Consider the following 15,154-nt stretch of genomic DNA (forward strand, 5'->3'; position numbering starts at 1 on the left):
GAAAGTAGATTCTATTGCGGCAAGAAACATTTCAGTAAAATTTTCTTTTTTATCAAAAATTCGATACCAAATCGAAAAACATGCACTTTACTGACCATCACTTAATTGGTGGTAAAAAGCGAAATCGACAAAGTCGGGCGGCCGACGTGATTAAATAAGCCGCAATCGAGTTTCGATGTTAATTGCAGTGCAAAAACGTTTGCGAAACTCACAATCGGTTCATTAACGGGATACTACTCGTTCAGTGGGCTACGGGTATCGATGTAATCGGAAGCCTGAATCGATGTTAAGTTTCTTTTTTTGAAATCGAATGGCTTCATAGAGGTCCTCTTTGGTAGTATCTATGTTGATACCGTTGGTAGTGTTTAATTTAAATTCGGTAAAGTGCAAGTCGTACCTACTCGCACACAAACTTCCGTGCCATTGAATCAGATATAACAATTTTTATTTTTTTTGGGATGTACCTAACCACAAATTCTCAATTTTCGGATTTTTCCCTTACCTACGAGTACTTGTGCTGTCAAAGACTTGATTACCTGCCAAATTTCATGAGTCTAGGTTAACGGAAAGTACCCTATAGGTTTTGATTCACTCGACAGGTCTTGACAGATACGACAGACAGACAGACAACGAAGTGATCCTATAAGGGCATCTTTTTACTCTGGATATACCAAACCTAATTTTTTTTTCATATGGAACCCTAAAAATTCTCTCACGGGCCAAAGATCAAACTTTAACCATTTAGTTTTTTATAATTATGTTCTCACTAGCTGATGCCCGCGACTTCGTCAGCGTGGAATTAGGTTTTTTTAAAAATACCGTGGGAACTCTTTGATTTTCCGGGATAAAAAGTAGCCTATGTCACTTTCAAGGTCTCTATCTATACTCATGCAAAAAAATCACGTCAATCCGTTGCACCGTTGCAACGTGATTGAAGGACAAACCAACAAACCAACAAGCAAACACACTTTCGCATTTATATTAAGGGTACTGATATTATTATGTTAAACTCATAAGATTTTATAGATAAGTATGTACCGCACAGATACATGCAATTCAAACGAAATTACATAGGCTTTTCTAGTTCAGAGCTTTGGAAACTGTATGCAGCCGCAATTCAATTAAACAATACATTTGGATACATTCCAAACAGTGCTTTAACCGAGGCCGAGGTTGGTAATAGAAATCTGGAGTATTGGGTTTTATTAATTACTACATCGTGCGGTTACTCTCATACTCTCATGTATATTCACGGCCAAGCTTTGGTCAAGACGTGCCAATATTTCGATTGATCTTGAAATCCATCTAGTAATATTATAAATGCGAGAGTGTGTCTGTCTGCCTAAACGCACGCGGATGAAGTCGCGGGCATCCTCTAGTATAACAATAATTTTATAACAAATCTATCGCCAGTTGCTAAATAGTCAACGGTTTATAAAGGAACTTTTCGTCAACGTCGCGTTAAAATCTGAAGTCGAAGAAAACCTTCATGATACTAATAGGTCAGGCGAGAGGATGATTAGCTGCAAAGTGTCGCCTAACGAGAATTAATTTACACGAAGCAAAGTTCAGGGTCCTTCGACCGGCGTGAAACTATTGTACGTTGTGTTGTTTAAGGTGTTTTGATATAACCAGCCGCGAAAATTAAAATTTTAGTTACTTTTTCGAAAATAGTAGACTAATCATACATCGAAGGCTTATGGTAATGAGTTTTGCGGGCACACCATATTTTATGCATCTTCATGTTTTTCTATAAAAACTTTGGTAAAAATACTCATTTACTTCATATTTTTGTGCAATTCGGGGAACATTCAGAAAGTTATCTGTCAGGAACAAATATGAAGTAAATGAGTATTTGTGACCAAAGTTTTTATGAAAAAACATGTAGATGCATAAATGAGTATTTTTGACCAATGTTTTTATGAAAAAACATGTAGATGCATAAATGCTATGCCCGCAAATCTCATTACCATAAGCCTTCGATGTATGATTAGTCTACTATTTTTGGTATATTGTACCACAGACAAAAAATATGTTTAATTCTGGGAATAAAGCAATAAATATTGTTTACTAAGTCTTACTACTCGTAAGCAAATAAATAGGTACCTTCCTACACATAAAATGGTAATTTAGCTTTAGTGAATTTTGTTACATTTATTATTCATGTTGTCCACCTACTTTGATTTATGTTTTGGGCGTACTCTAATGGCTACTAAAAGAAATAATGTTGAAAGTTTTCCCAAATTTTGTTGATGTTAATATATTAATGCTACGGTTCTCATATTAATATTTAGTAGTATTTTGAACACATATACAAGGTGTAACCAGAACGCTGGCAAAAACGAAGACAAGTGATAGAACTGAGGATTACTGATAAATATGATACCACAAAAAAACGAGTTTAATAAAAAAATTACGATATATTGCAAATAAAACATCTGACTGACGTTAGCGGTCAACAAAAGTTGCGTAAGTAGGCTACTCGGAGTCAATGTTGCGTCGTAGGGGGGGCATTGACCCAAGTTTTGCACGCTAAATACTGCTGGTTTGAAAAATACTCAATCACTAAACTACAAAATGAGGCAAATGGTTATTGGTATTGTATTGTGTTTAGGTAGTATAACAATAACGCTAAGTTTTTGCTAGCGTTCTGGTTACACCCTGTATAACACATATTTTTTTACTACTTGTCCCGCTTTATTAAAGTGTAAAGCTTGAAAAGTTGTGTAAAGATTGAAACGGCAATCGGGGAGGGAACGCTCCGCACACCCGCACAGCCCCCGCACTGACCCGGTGCGGGCGAGCGCGGGTGAGTGCGGAGCTGCAGGGCGTCTCATACCCCGCCTTATTCCCTGGTCCCGTGCAGTAATGTACTATTACTAAAAAACTTTTTAAAACTTAATAACTTAAAAGTTATTTTCTCGGGCTTTTCACCCCCTAACAAGACACCCGTCTTCAAACACGAGTTTTAAAACTAAGTGCTTTATGCGGTAACTTAATTGAGAAACAGAAATGCCGGCACGTCTTCTACTGACGTGACTGTAAAAATAGGTAAAGTGGAAACATGGCTAATAGAAAGGTGTGAGAAGAAGACCGACCCGTTTTGGGCCCAGTCTTGGGCACAGTCTTGTCACAGAAAAACAATATGTGTTCATGAATAAATATTTTTTTAAATTTTTCAAAGTCCGATCATAAGTGGCACCATGATGTCCTATATGAAATACATTAATTTCATTCCATTTCGGAAAAACCCGGCGAGACAGACTCGCGCAACGAGGGTTCCGTACTACAGTCGTATTTTTTCGACATTTTGCACGATAAATCAAAAACGATTATGCATAATAATAAGTAAAAATCTATTTTAGAATGTACATGTAAGTCCCTTTTACATGATAGCCCACTTGGTATAATTATCTTACATTGAAAATTGAAAAAACTAATTATTTGTTCATGGACATAATATTTTTTTTTTTTTGTGATGTAACCACGAATTTACGGTTTTCGGATTTATTGAACTCTACCTACCTACCAAACATGATTCCCTATAGGTTTTCTTGACAGATACGTCGGACAGACAGACAGACAGACAGACAGACAACAAAGTGATCCTATAAGGGTTCCCTTTTTCCATAAAAGCATAAGTTTCGTACAATCGATGATTACGTAAAAGATAAAATTCTCCATACCTAATCATAGAGACTTCAAACGTCTGCCGCACTTGGCCAACGTGGCAGACTAAACCCTTCTCATTTCTCAGTAGATGATAGCTAAGAGCGAAATATTTATTTAAGAGAATGCTAGGTAATACCTACGATTCGGTATTAGAAAAGGGTTTTAGTTCTGGGCGCCAGATGCAAACATGGTGCTTTTGGAACTAAGTGCTGAAATGCTAACTTAATTGCGAGAGAGAAATGCTTCGCTAAAAGCGTACACATCTTAGACGCTACCTGAAATAGTTTACTGTAAATACTTTGTCCGGAACACGAACATTTGCACAATTTAAAAAATAATAATACTTCACAACATACCTAAGCTTGATACGGAGCGAGACCAATGATTAATCTATGTTGATAAACTTAACACTAGATGTCATAACTCATAACCATCTCATATCGTCACAGGTCACGGAGAACGGATCTCTTCAAGAGTTCAAGCCAACAACAAACTAACGAACATAGAGACAAGAATGCCATCCTGTTAGAATCTATGTTTATAAAATTGGGTATTTGACTACATCAAAAATAAATTATTTCTCAGTAATTATTCTTCCCTAAAGTCTCTAGCTGATTGGGAAGTCAGTTTGAAATCAGTTGCAAAGTATACTTATGTATTGTCGAATATAAAATTACTTTGTATAAAAATGTGTTTCTATCCGTATATTTTTGTATAAACCTTAAAATATCCATTTCCAGTACTGACCATCAGTTTTAATTAACTCTGCAAAGATTTTAATCAATATAAAACGCCCCTTTATTAATTTAAAAGCCCAGGTGAGCGCAGCGGTAAGTGCATATGGCTAATTAATTGGACACATCCTGTCTAGGGTATAAAAATAATTTTGGGTGGAAAAAGTCATTTCATTTTGGGGTACAGGGGGTGATTAATTTAAGTGCAAGCAACTTTTTCGACTAGTGGTCGTATTATATTTCAAAGAAATGTAGTGCATTATGATCAACCCATCGCCGGCTCACTACTGAGAACGGGTCTCCTCTCAGAATGAGAGGGGTTCGGCCATAATCTACCGCGCTGGCCCAACGCTGATTGGCTGTCTTTACACCCCTTTGAGAACATTTGGCGAATTCTCAGGCATGCGATAACTTTTTAAAAATAGCATTTCATCCGTAGCAGAAAATAAGCTACCTATTATTGTTGAAATGTCTCACTGAGCAGAAAATAAGCTACCTAATAGTTCCGTGAAGTTGGAAAATAGTTTCAACTTCCCATTAAAAATATTATTAAGTATCATGGTGGAGTTTTTCCATCGTGAAATGTAAAAAAAAATATTCATAACAATTTGAATTGGAATGAATCAAAGAATAAAAACATGAATTGAATAATAGAGGCTTAGAATGAAGCGTAGATTAGAAAATAATCTAAATATATAAAAGGAAAAGGTGACTGAATGACTTACTGACTGACTAACGGACTGATCTATCAACGCACAGCTCAAACTACTGGACGGATCGGGCTGAAATTTCGCATGCAGATAGCTATTATGACGTAGGCATCCGCTAAGAAAGGATTTTTGAAAATTCAACTCCTAAGTGGGTGAAATAGGGGTTTGAAATTTGTGTAGTCCACGCGGACGAAGTCGCGAGCATAAGCTAATACATTTTAAAAATAGCATTTCATCCGTAGCAGAAAATAAGCTACCTATTATTGTTGAAATGTCTCACTGAGCAGAAAATAAGCTACCTAATAATTCCGTGAAGTAGGAACTAGGAAAATAGTTTCAACTTCCCATTAAAAATATTATTATGGTGGCGTTTTCCTTCCATCGTGAAATGGAAATGAAATCATATAGCAGCTTGCCGTCGCGTCGTTCAAAGCTATTTGCTCTCGTTCAGTAAGCCCTGTTCTTTGATACCAGGAAAATTCTGTTTGTATAGACTATTATGAGACACTATTTTTATTATCGTTCCGTACCCGAACATTGCTAATGGGACCCTATTACTAAGCCTCCGCTGTTCGTCCGCCCGTCCGTCTTTCAGCGGACTTTATCTCGTGAACCGTAATAGATAAAAAACTGAAATTTTCACATAATGTGTAGGTATTATTTTTATTGTCGCTATAACAGCACATAATGAAAATTTCAATAGTTACTATGCAAAATTAAAAAATATTAAAATGTGTTATTTCTAGTACGTGTCGGACTCGCAGTTGACCGGATTTCTGGCGGTATTTTAGGGTTTCGATTTATGTACTAAAAAAATTTCAAATAGCCGCCATGATATTAAAAAAAATTAAAAATTGATATTTTTTGCACGATGGTATGAGTCTGATTCGCACTTGGCCCGTTTTTTATTATTTTTATAGAGATAACCTACACTTTAGCGCACATTTTAATAAGGAGAGTTTCCTATCATTTCTAGGGTTTCAACGTGCGCCTCGGTTTCCTAGTAGATCTAGATTCCACCGAATGATATTTTTCATGTGATATTTAATTGCAAAGCAATTTCTTAGAAATATGTTCGCCCCATGAATCATAAAGGAACACGTTTCACAACACTGATTGCCTTTAAATATTTGTACATTATTTTAAATTATTTTTTAATTAATAGCCTAGTGGTTAGGACGCCCGCCTCCTAATCGGAGGTCGGGGGTTCGATCCCGGACACGCACCTCTAACTTTTCAAAGTTATGTGCGTTTAAAAAAAAATGTGTGTGAAGTCTGCCAATTCGCACGTGGTAGAGTATGGTCAAACCCTGAGACCCGTGCTCAGTAGTGAGCGGGCGAAAGGTTGATGATGATGATTATTATTACTAAGTGAGAGTGTTCCGTACTTTTGATGTATTTATAATCTTAGCACAAACCAGCGTCTTTTCCAAATTCGTATACTTATTTTTATTACAATCGGTCGGGGTTTACCAATGTGGCCGCTTACCAAAACGGCAACACTGCAGTGCTGTCAACTGTCATTTGAAGTTGACACATACTCCGCGAACGCTACGCGAGAACGAGTTGCACGCAAGAAACAAGCCTCTAACGGCTATCGGCAACTAAACCGCATTGTAGACGCGAAGTTCAGCAATCTTCGACCAGATCAGCAACACCTAAACCTTACTAGCGCAACTGGGGGCCCTCATTATCGGAGCGCGTACCTCATTCCTGGTAAATGACTGCATTTCACAACCCTGATCGTCCATTAGCTTTTATTCTAAACAGAGAGTGAGTGTGCAAGATGCTTAAAACTAGATCCTGTGGTTAGACAAGATTGCTTCGAAACCCACTAAATTTCCAATTTCAATGATGGAACATAATTTAATTGCCTAACCCCAGCGTGTAGTATAAATGTTAAGGGCCGAATTAGAACATACCCAATACCCATGTATTAGATTGTAAACCCTTGGGCAATTACAGTGTGCACTATACCTAATCGAATATTCTCAACTAACAAACGTGAAACAATCTATAACAGCTGTTTCTCTTATTATTTTTAGGGTTCCGTACCTCAAAAGACAAAAGGAACGCTTATAGGATCACTTCGTTGTCTGTCTGTCTCTCTGTCGTGTCTGTCAAGAAACCTATAGGGTATATAAATTTGGCAGGTAGGTAGTTCTCAAGTACTTAAAGCCTTTTTATATGACACCCCACTTGGTATAGATATCTAACTTTGAAAATTGAAAATATTTACTAATACTTAGGTATTTGTTCATGAACACATTTTATTTATTTTATTTTCTGTGATGTAACCACAAATTCACGGTTTTCGGATTTATTTTCTTACTTGTGCTGTAAGACCTACCTACTCATACCTACCTACCAAATTTCATGTTTCTAGGTCAACGGGAAGTACCCTAGTGGTTTTCTCGACAGACACGACGGACAGACGGAAAGATGGGCAGACAGACAACAAAGTGATCCTATAGTGGTTCCTTTTGCTTTTGAGGTACGGAACTCTAAAATTAAGATTTTACGTAGGTACTTTGAAAGTTACTAGGGCCTATAAACGGGTATACAAACAATCACAAACAAATTTGAGCCTCAATAGCTCAACTGGTAAAGGAGTGGACTGAAAACCGAAAGGTCGACGGTTCAAACCCCGCCCGTTGCACTATTGTCGTACCTACTCCTAGCACAAGCTTCACGCTTAGTTGGAGAGGAAAAAGGGGAATATTAGTCATTTAACATGGCTAATGTTCTTTAAAAAAAAAAAAAAAAAAAGTACAGTCAGCTAAATCAAAATCTTTCTCCGTTCCTTTATACGGGTACAAAACAAACAACTACAAGTACCACTATGATCCAATTACTGGACTATATAAAAACAAAATGGCAAAACGTAGTGTACACGTCCAAAAACCATTTCACCCTCGTTAATTGCCAACAAACCATTGATTTCAGCTTTTTACTTCTCTATATTTTCACGTTTTTATCCCGTGTAATGGCGGTGGGGATATAAAAAGTAATGTGCGGTACTGCATTGGGGAGATTTGAAGCGGGCTTGCTATGCTGTATAAAGGCTTTGAGTCCCGCAAATTGCTAATGCGCGTGGCCGCCATTTTAGTGACGTCAGCACTAGACTGAAGTTTAGAGCTGATGGTATATTTTTATTTCGGCTGACGTCTAAATGACGTCATTTTGCTGTTAATGAGACATGGTCTGTTAATGAGACATGGTTCCAGCGCAACCGCCGAGTTTCTTGCTGGTTCTTCTCGGTAGGAAAGGCATTCCGAACCAGTGGTAGATGCATCCGACTATTCGAAAGTACTTGTAAAAGTTTATTCGAATAAAAAAGATTTATTTTTTATTTTTATTTAATAGCAATTTGCGGGACCTATAACAATGGAATTAGAGTACCTAGTACCTACCTACTATAATTTTTTTATGACTAAGTATTTATTTGACTAATTTTATCAAAACTATGTACAGGACACGTTGTTAGATAATATAGCATAACATATTGCATGATAATAGGCAGAATTTGGCTGTACCTTTTTGTTTTTGTAATATCTCCACTGTTTACACATATTCGCAATTTGAACTAAATAGGGACTGTAGAAATAAAATGATATCATTTTTGTATAGCGGTAATTTATGGGGTTAGAATTCATTATTTTAAAGAGAAAAATTTTAAAAAACATGATTTTTATTTGTTTTTTTTTTACCATGAACGTCGCACACTTTGTATTTCAATTTTTTAATAACATAAAAATAGAATAATTTCTGCGGGAAAATATTGTTTATGTTGGAAAATTTAAAAATATTTGTCGTTTGTCGCTTTCCGTACAGCGTGACGTTAATAATTATTTTAAAAATAATTAAAAATCATGGTATTTTTTTTATTATTCTACTTTAATAATAATTTCTAGACCCATAAAAAACCACTATATTACTATGAACAAAAAATCTCGTCATTTTATTACTACAGTCCAAGGACCAAGACAAATGGGCCGACCTCATGGGTCAGTCAGTCAGTCAATTACCTTTTCCGTTTATACATATAGATTGTAATTTTAAATTTTTTTTGTAAGTATATTTATGTTAGTTAGTACTCGTAGTTTAATTAGTGTAATTGGGTTTTATGGCCGTTTTAATTAAATAATAAATAAATAAATAATAATAAAGACCCTATTGATCAGGCTGAAAACTTAGGCACCCCATCACAGACTCTATTTAGAAGTGTGCAGCATGATTACTCATCTCTGAACACAGCCGGCTTATAAACGGTGCGGTGTTCAGCGAGGAAAAAGTTGACGCTGCTCAATTCGACGCAACCACCTGAATATTTTATTGACCCCCACCTCATTCCCAACTTGAATTATTTAAGCAAGTACGCCGATGGAATTTTAATTATACGTCCGAAGATAATTGTGCCGGTACCTACAGTGTGGCAGTTATTGTTGTAATTATGGGGAAGAATTTTTTAGTTTTATTATGGTTTTAGCAGAGGGTTCCTCGTTCGCGTACTTCGTTCGCCTGGACTACACAAACTCCAACCCCCCATTTTACACCCTTAGGGATTCAATTTTCAATAATCCTTTCTTAGTGGATGTCTAGGTCATAATCAGTACCCTTATTATAAATAGCGAAAGTGTGTTTGTTTGTTGGTTTGACATTCAATCACGTCGCAACGGTGCAAAGGATTGACGTGATTTTCAGCATGTGTATAGATAAATAAAGACCTGGAGAATGACATAGGCTACTTTTAATCCCGGAAAATCAAAGAGTTCCGACGGGATATTTAAAAAACCTAATTCTACGCGGACGATGTCGCAGGCATCAGCTAGTAACTACATAGGTATATTATGTGTGCCAAACTTCAGCTCGACCCATGCAGTAGTTTGAGTTGTGCGTTGATAGGTGTCAGTCAGTCAGTTACCTTTTCCTTTTATATAGGTATTTAGCTTTTGGTCACTGAGACATTTTTCATAACAGCTGTCTTTCAGTCTACCTCTGCGCAAACCCGCTCTTGCACCTCAGTTCTCAGCTGCCAAAAAAATTGCATCACTACACATCACTACCCATATTATAAAAGCGAAAGTGTATTTGTTTGTTGATTTGTCGGGTGACATAGTTACTTTTTACCCCAGAAAATCAAAGATCAAACCTCAGGATAATTTAAAAACTAAATCCACGCGAATGAAGCCGTGGGCATCAATAAAACATCCCGGCATAGATTAATTATTATTGGTCTCGCTCTGTATGCATCCCGGGTTTGCTATACAAATTGACAGATAAACGCCAATTACAGAAAAAAATTCACTCACTCAAACTTACACTCGATATTCTGAGCGCAAAGCAAAAAACAAATTCCAAAATAACCGCTCTTTCCTGAATTATTGAACCGCTGTTCGAAGGAGCACATAAAAAAGTTTTTATAACTATTTCGCCCAACATTTTTATTTGCAAAGTGAACGATAAAAAGTTCCACGCCTATTTTTCCACGACGGCACCTTGGGGCTTTATTTTTATATTTTTTACTATCATAGCCAAACTTGTTGAAGTGTATTTTCCTTTCAACCTTACCTGCGTAAGACGTTCTTCGACAATTTTCATCGAGCATTTATCTTTATTTTTAAGAATTAGGAACTTATTTTAGTACGTTTTATCGCAGTATTAAATCAATCGGTAACTGGATGAATTCCACCGCAATGTTATTGGAAAAAAATCGCTCCCAATAGCCAAATTACCTAAGTATTTCAGTATTTAAATAAAACTGGCCAAGTGCGTGGCAGGCCACGCGCAGTGTAAGGTTCCGTAGTCACAATCCTCGAAAAACAGATATATAACTCCTTAACCAGTGAACCCTACTCAGCCATGATAGTTTTCCTTTAAAATTGATTATATATACTACTGCTGTGAATTTTTTCACGTTCCTATATACTACCATTTGTCTGATAGAGAGGGGGGGACACTTGACTGTAATAAAAATTAGCACTTTAAAACATCATATTTTACAAACGGATCTAGAAATCGAAAAATGATGTTCCCACACCCACAGTATTTTTAAAAGACCTATTCAACGATACCCCACACTATGGGGTGGGAGCTACCCTAAAAAAAATATTTATCACAATTTTATTACCCCACTTTGTCGGCGTGATTAATATTTATACCCATGCCAAATTACAGATTTCTAGCACTAAGTACCTAGTCTCTGAGATTAACCGAGGACGGACGGACAGACGGACGGACATGGCGTTGTTAGGTATATCTTGTACGATGGTATGGAACTCTTGGTATGCGAGTCCAACTCGCACTTGAACGGTTTTTATTTACTTTAATCCTGACTTTGTAGCCTTACAGAATAGTTTCTAAGTAGGTACTAACATGAACTAATTTCTAAGCCGGCTAAAACTGTACTGAAATTGAGCCCAATTTCATGATTCCTTCACACAACTTTGAGAACATAATATGGAGAAGTCTCAGACGAGAGTTCTCCATAATGTTCTCAATAATTAATTAATGCCTATACCTACAGTTTTTTGTTTTTTAATTTGACATTTTGTAAGGGGCTTTTACAGATAATCTATATGCCAGCCCCCTCGTCACTAACTAAAATCAAACTACATAATTGCAGTTTTCTTTACCGTTAAAGTTAGTGATATTTAATTGCTTAAAACGCACATAACCTGAAAAGTTAGAGGTGCGTGCCCGGGATCAAACCCCTGACCTCCCGAATAGGAGGCGGACGGCTATCACGACTTTCATTATCCTCTACGTATTGTACTAAAGTGCCTGTAAGACTGAGTAGGTACAAACAAATTAATTAATTTTACGCGCAAGAAAATTCACTCGTAAATTAAATAAGCCACTGCCTTCGTTTTCGTGATAAGTTAACTCGTACAGGACTTGTAACCCCAGAACGCAATTGCGTAAATCAATGTAACAAGTTTATGTTTATTTATTTGTTCTGTAAAGTTTCAAAGGTATCAAGTTTTATTTATTAAGTAACCCCACGGCTCTAGGGGGTTGGATTTCAAATATTGTCTAACAAATTCAAATCAAGCTTAATTATATCGCAATGGGTATATTTTTCGACTTTTAAGTGGGCTCAGTTCGATGCTTTCTTCATACAAACGTAGGGGAGTAATTGCTCCATTTTTTAAAAGATTCCTATTTTTAACCGACTTCAAAAAAAGGAGGTTCTCAATTCGTCGGAATCTTTTTATTTTTTATGTATGTTCCCCGATTACTCGAAGACGCCTGGACCGATTTTGAAAATTCTTTTTTTTAACACTAAATTTATGACAACTTTGGATGTAAATAAATAAGATTAGGGGTATGAAAATTCTAAAGAAATTTAACATTAGACATAGTTTATTTATTCATTAGTTTTTGGACCATTCCACTTGGACCAGCTGTTTTTAGTTTGGCTATCCATCCTATCATTTCGACGCTAAATTCAAAATTCAATGTTTGGTATTTAGATGATGGGACCTTAGGTGGCGAAGTGAACACAGTTTTGGACGATCTAAGCAGTGTTATATCAAAATTTGAATCTATTGGCCTAGAACTAAACTTTGATAAATGCGAAATATATGTTCCAAATTCGTTTTCGGCTGATTCTAAATTAGATATTTTAGAGAAATTCAATATGTTGGCTCCTGGTATTAAAATTTTAAATGATGAGTCACTTCGTCTCCTAGGGGCTCCCGTACTAGATGCATCAGTTCCTCAATTTGTTGAAAATACTATTTCAAAATTTAGTAGTAACTCCCACCGTCTGTTTGAAATTAATCCACATATGGCTCTCACAATATTGCGGTTTTGTTTATTTGTTCCAAAATTTACTTACTATCTAAGATGTTCTCCACTTTGGAAATTTAATACTTTATTGGACAATTTAGATGCTTTTGTTAAAAATATTCTCACTAGTATTCTAAATTGTCCAATAAGTAATCAAGCATGGTCCCAGGCTTCTCTTCCAATCAGGTATGGAGGTCTGGGAATTCGCAAAATTTCTAGTGTTTCGCTGCCAGCATTTCTTTCCTCTGTTTACAGTACACACACTCTCTATGGCAAGATTATATCCAATTCTTTGGGTTCCATAGAGGTGTCTGGCTTAACAGAGGCAAGAAATGAATGGTCCATGCATAGTCCCAGCCAAGTGCCGGTTTCTCTTTCTTCCCAGAGACAGTGGGACGACATTATTTGCAAAACGACATTTGACACTTTACTAGCAAACGCAAATTCTAAAAAAGACCGTGCTCGTCTTCTCGCTGTCTCTGCAAAAGAGTCCGGCTTCTGGCTACATGCTCTTCCCTCTGCCAACCTGGGCACTCTGTTAGACCATACGACACTTTCTGTTTTGATTGGTCTTAGGCTTGGCGCCACAATAAACCAGCCTCACCGTTGCCACTGCGGTGACTGCGTTGACGCCTTCGGCCACCATGGGCTCTCCTGTTCGAGAAGCGCTGGTCGCTTCTCCCGCCATAGTACCCTTAACGACATCATCCGGAGGTCCCTTGCCACCGCCCATGTGCCAGCTGTACTAGAACCTATTGGTTTGGCACGTGGCGATGGCAAGAGACCTGATGGTATGACGCTCGTACCGTGGAAGATGGGCAGGTCGCTTGTTTGGGATGCAACTTGTGTAGACACTTTAGCTGCATCCCACATTCAGGCGACCTCCTCTATGGCGGGTGCAGCGGCCATCAGCGCCGAACAGGCCAAAAGGCGCAAATATGAAAACCTCGATGGGAGCTTCGTATTCGTGCCTTTTGGTGTGGAGACCTTGGGGCCGTGGGGCCCGGGGGCTCGAGCTCTTTTTGAAGAAATTGCGAAAAGAGTTATCGAGTCAACCGGGGACCCGAGAGCTGGCAGCTACCTTGGCCAAAGAATTAGTTTGGCCATCCAAAGGGGTAATGCTGCCAGCATCTTGGGTACAATGCCTCGCTGCGGTGGTCTCGATGAGGTTTTAGATTTAATTTAATTTATTTTAGTTTTAATTTAATATTGTTTTCTTTTTTTTTAGATTTAAGTTTATTAATAGTTTATTTGTTTCCATCTTCATTAGTTGAAATAACTATACTTTGCAAACATAAACTCAGTAGTTTTTTCTCAATAATAATTTTTCTAAACCCTTGATTTCAGTGAAAAATGAAAATCATCGTGCCTCTCACCTTTCTCATACAATGTCAAGTGAAAAGCAAACAGGTTCGGTCGAGCGTACTTCGTCACCTCAAGAGGTAGGTATACCTACTTTCTCAGCAAAACCCGTACTAATTTACCCATATTATTTATTACCCATATTATATTAATATTAAAAATACGAAAATGTGTAAGTCTGTCAGTCTGTTACCTTTTCATGGCCCATCCGATTAAGCGATTTTGGCGAAATTTAATACACAGATAGGTACGTAGCTTGCATCTCGTTTATGTTTATTTTTATGCCGAAAAATCAGAGTCAAAACGGATTAAAAAAAACTTAAATCCACGCAAATTGGTATCGTCAGCTAGTTACATAATATTAAAGAAAACTTATTGTTACAAACAAAATGAGGTAGCTGAATTATAAGATATTATAAGGAAAAAACATAAGAGATTCTTCCATAAAATTATCTGAAAATTAAAGTAACTTGACATACTTAAATAACTTATTAACTAAAGTTTACCGCCAAAATTCAATCCGAGAAATAGAACTCTCACACCAAGACACAGATTAAAAATATTATATAAGAAAATACTATACCTAATTAACAATCACTAAGAACACTTCCGAGTTCGTTCGTAAGTTCTGTACAAGAGTTCTATAATCACGGGACACACGTGTATACCTCACGACGGTATCGGATAGACTGAAATTTCCTGAGGCCATTGTAAAAGCACAAGTAAGCTTTGAAGTTTGAAGGGATAGGGATGCTAGATGTGACTTGAGCGTGGTTTAATTGAGCTTTAAGCTCTTAATTTGTGCTTTGTTAATTTCTTTTCATCAGTTTATTTAACTGGCGTAGTTAATTGTGTCCTTAGATATGACACAAGACCGTTAAT

At 37.0% G+C, this 15,154-nt stretch overlaps 1 protein-coding gene across 1 annotated transcript in view; it reads right to left on the reverse strand.

Annotated features, from left to right (window-relative positions):
- LOC117989523 (connectin-like) overlaps positions 1-14,949 on the reverse strand; it is a 40,787-nt gene extending 25,838 nt beyond the window's left edge. Inside the window, exon 1 of the mRNA XM_034976897.2 lies at positions 14,856-14,949. The gene's annotated coding sequence lies outside the window, so the exon portion shown is untranslated. The remainder of the gene's footprint in view (positions 1-14,855) is intronic.
- Positions 14,950-15,154: the final 205 nt, after the last annotated feature.

Source organism: Maniola hyperantus, chromosome 16 (genome assembly GCF_902806685.2).
Source record: "Maniola hyperantus chromosome 16, iAphHyp1.2, whole genome shotgun sequence".
NCBI lineage: Eukaryota > Metazoa > Arthropoda > Insecta > Lepidoptera > Nymphalidae > Maniola > Maniola hyperantus.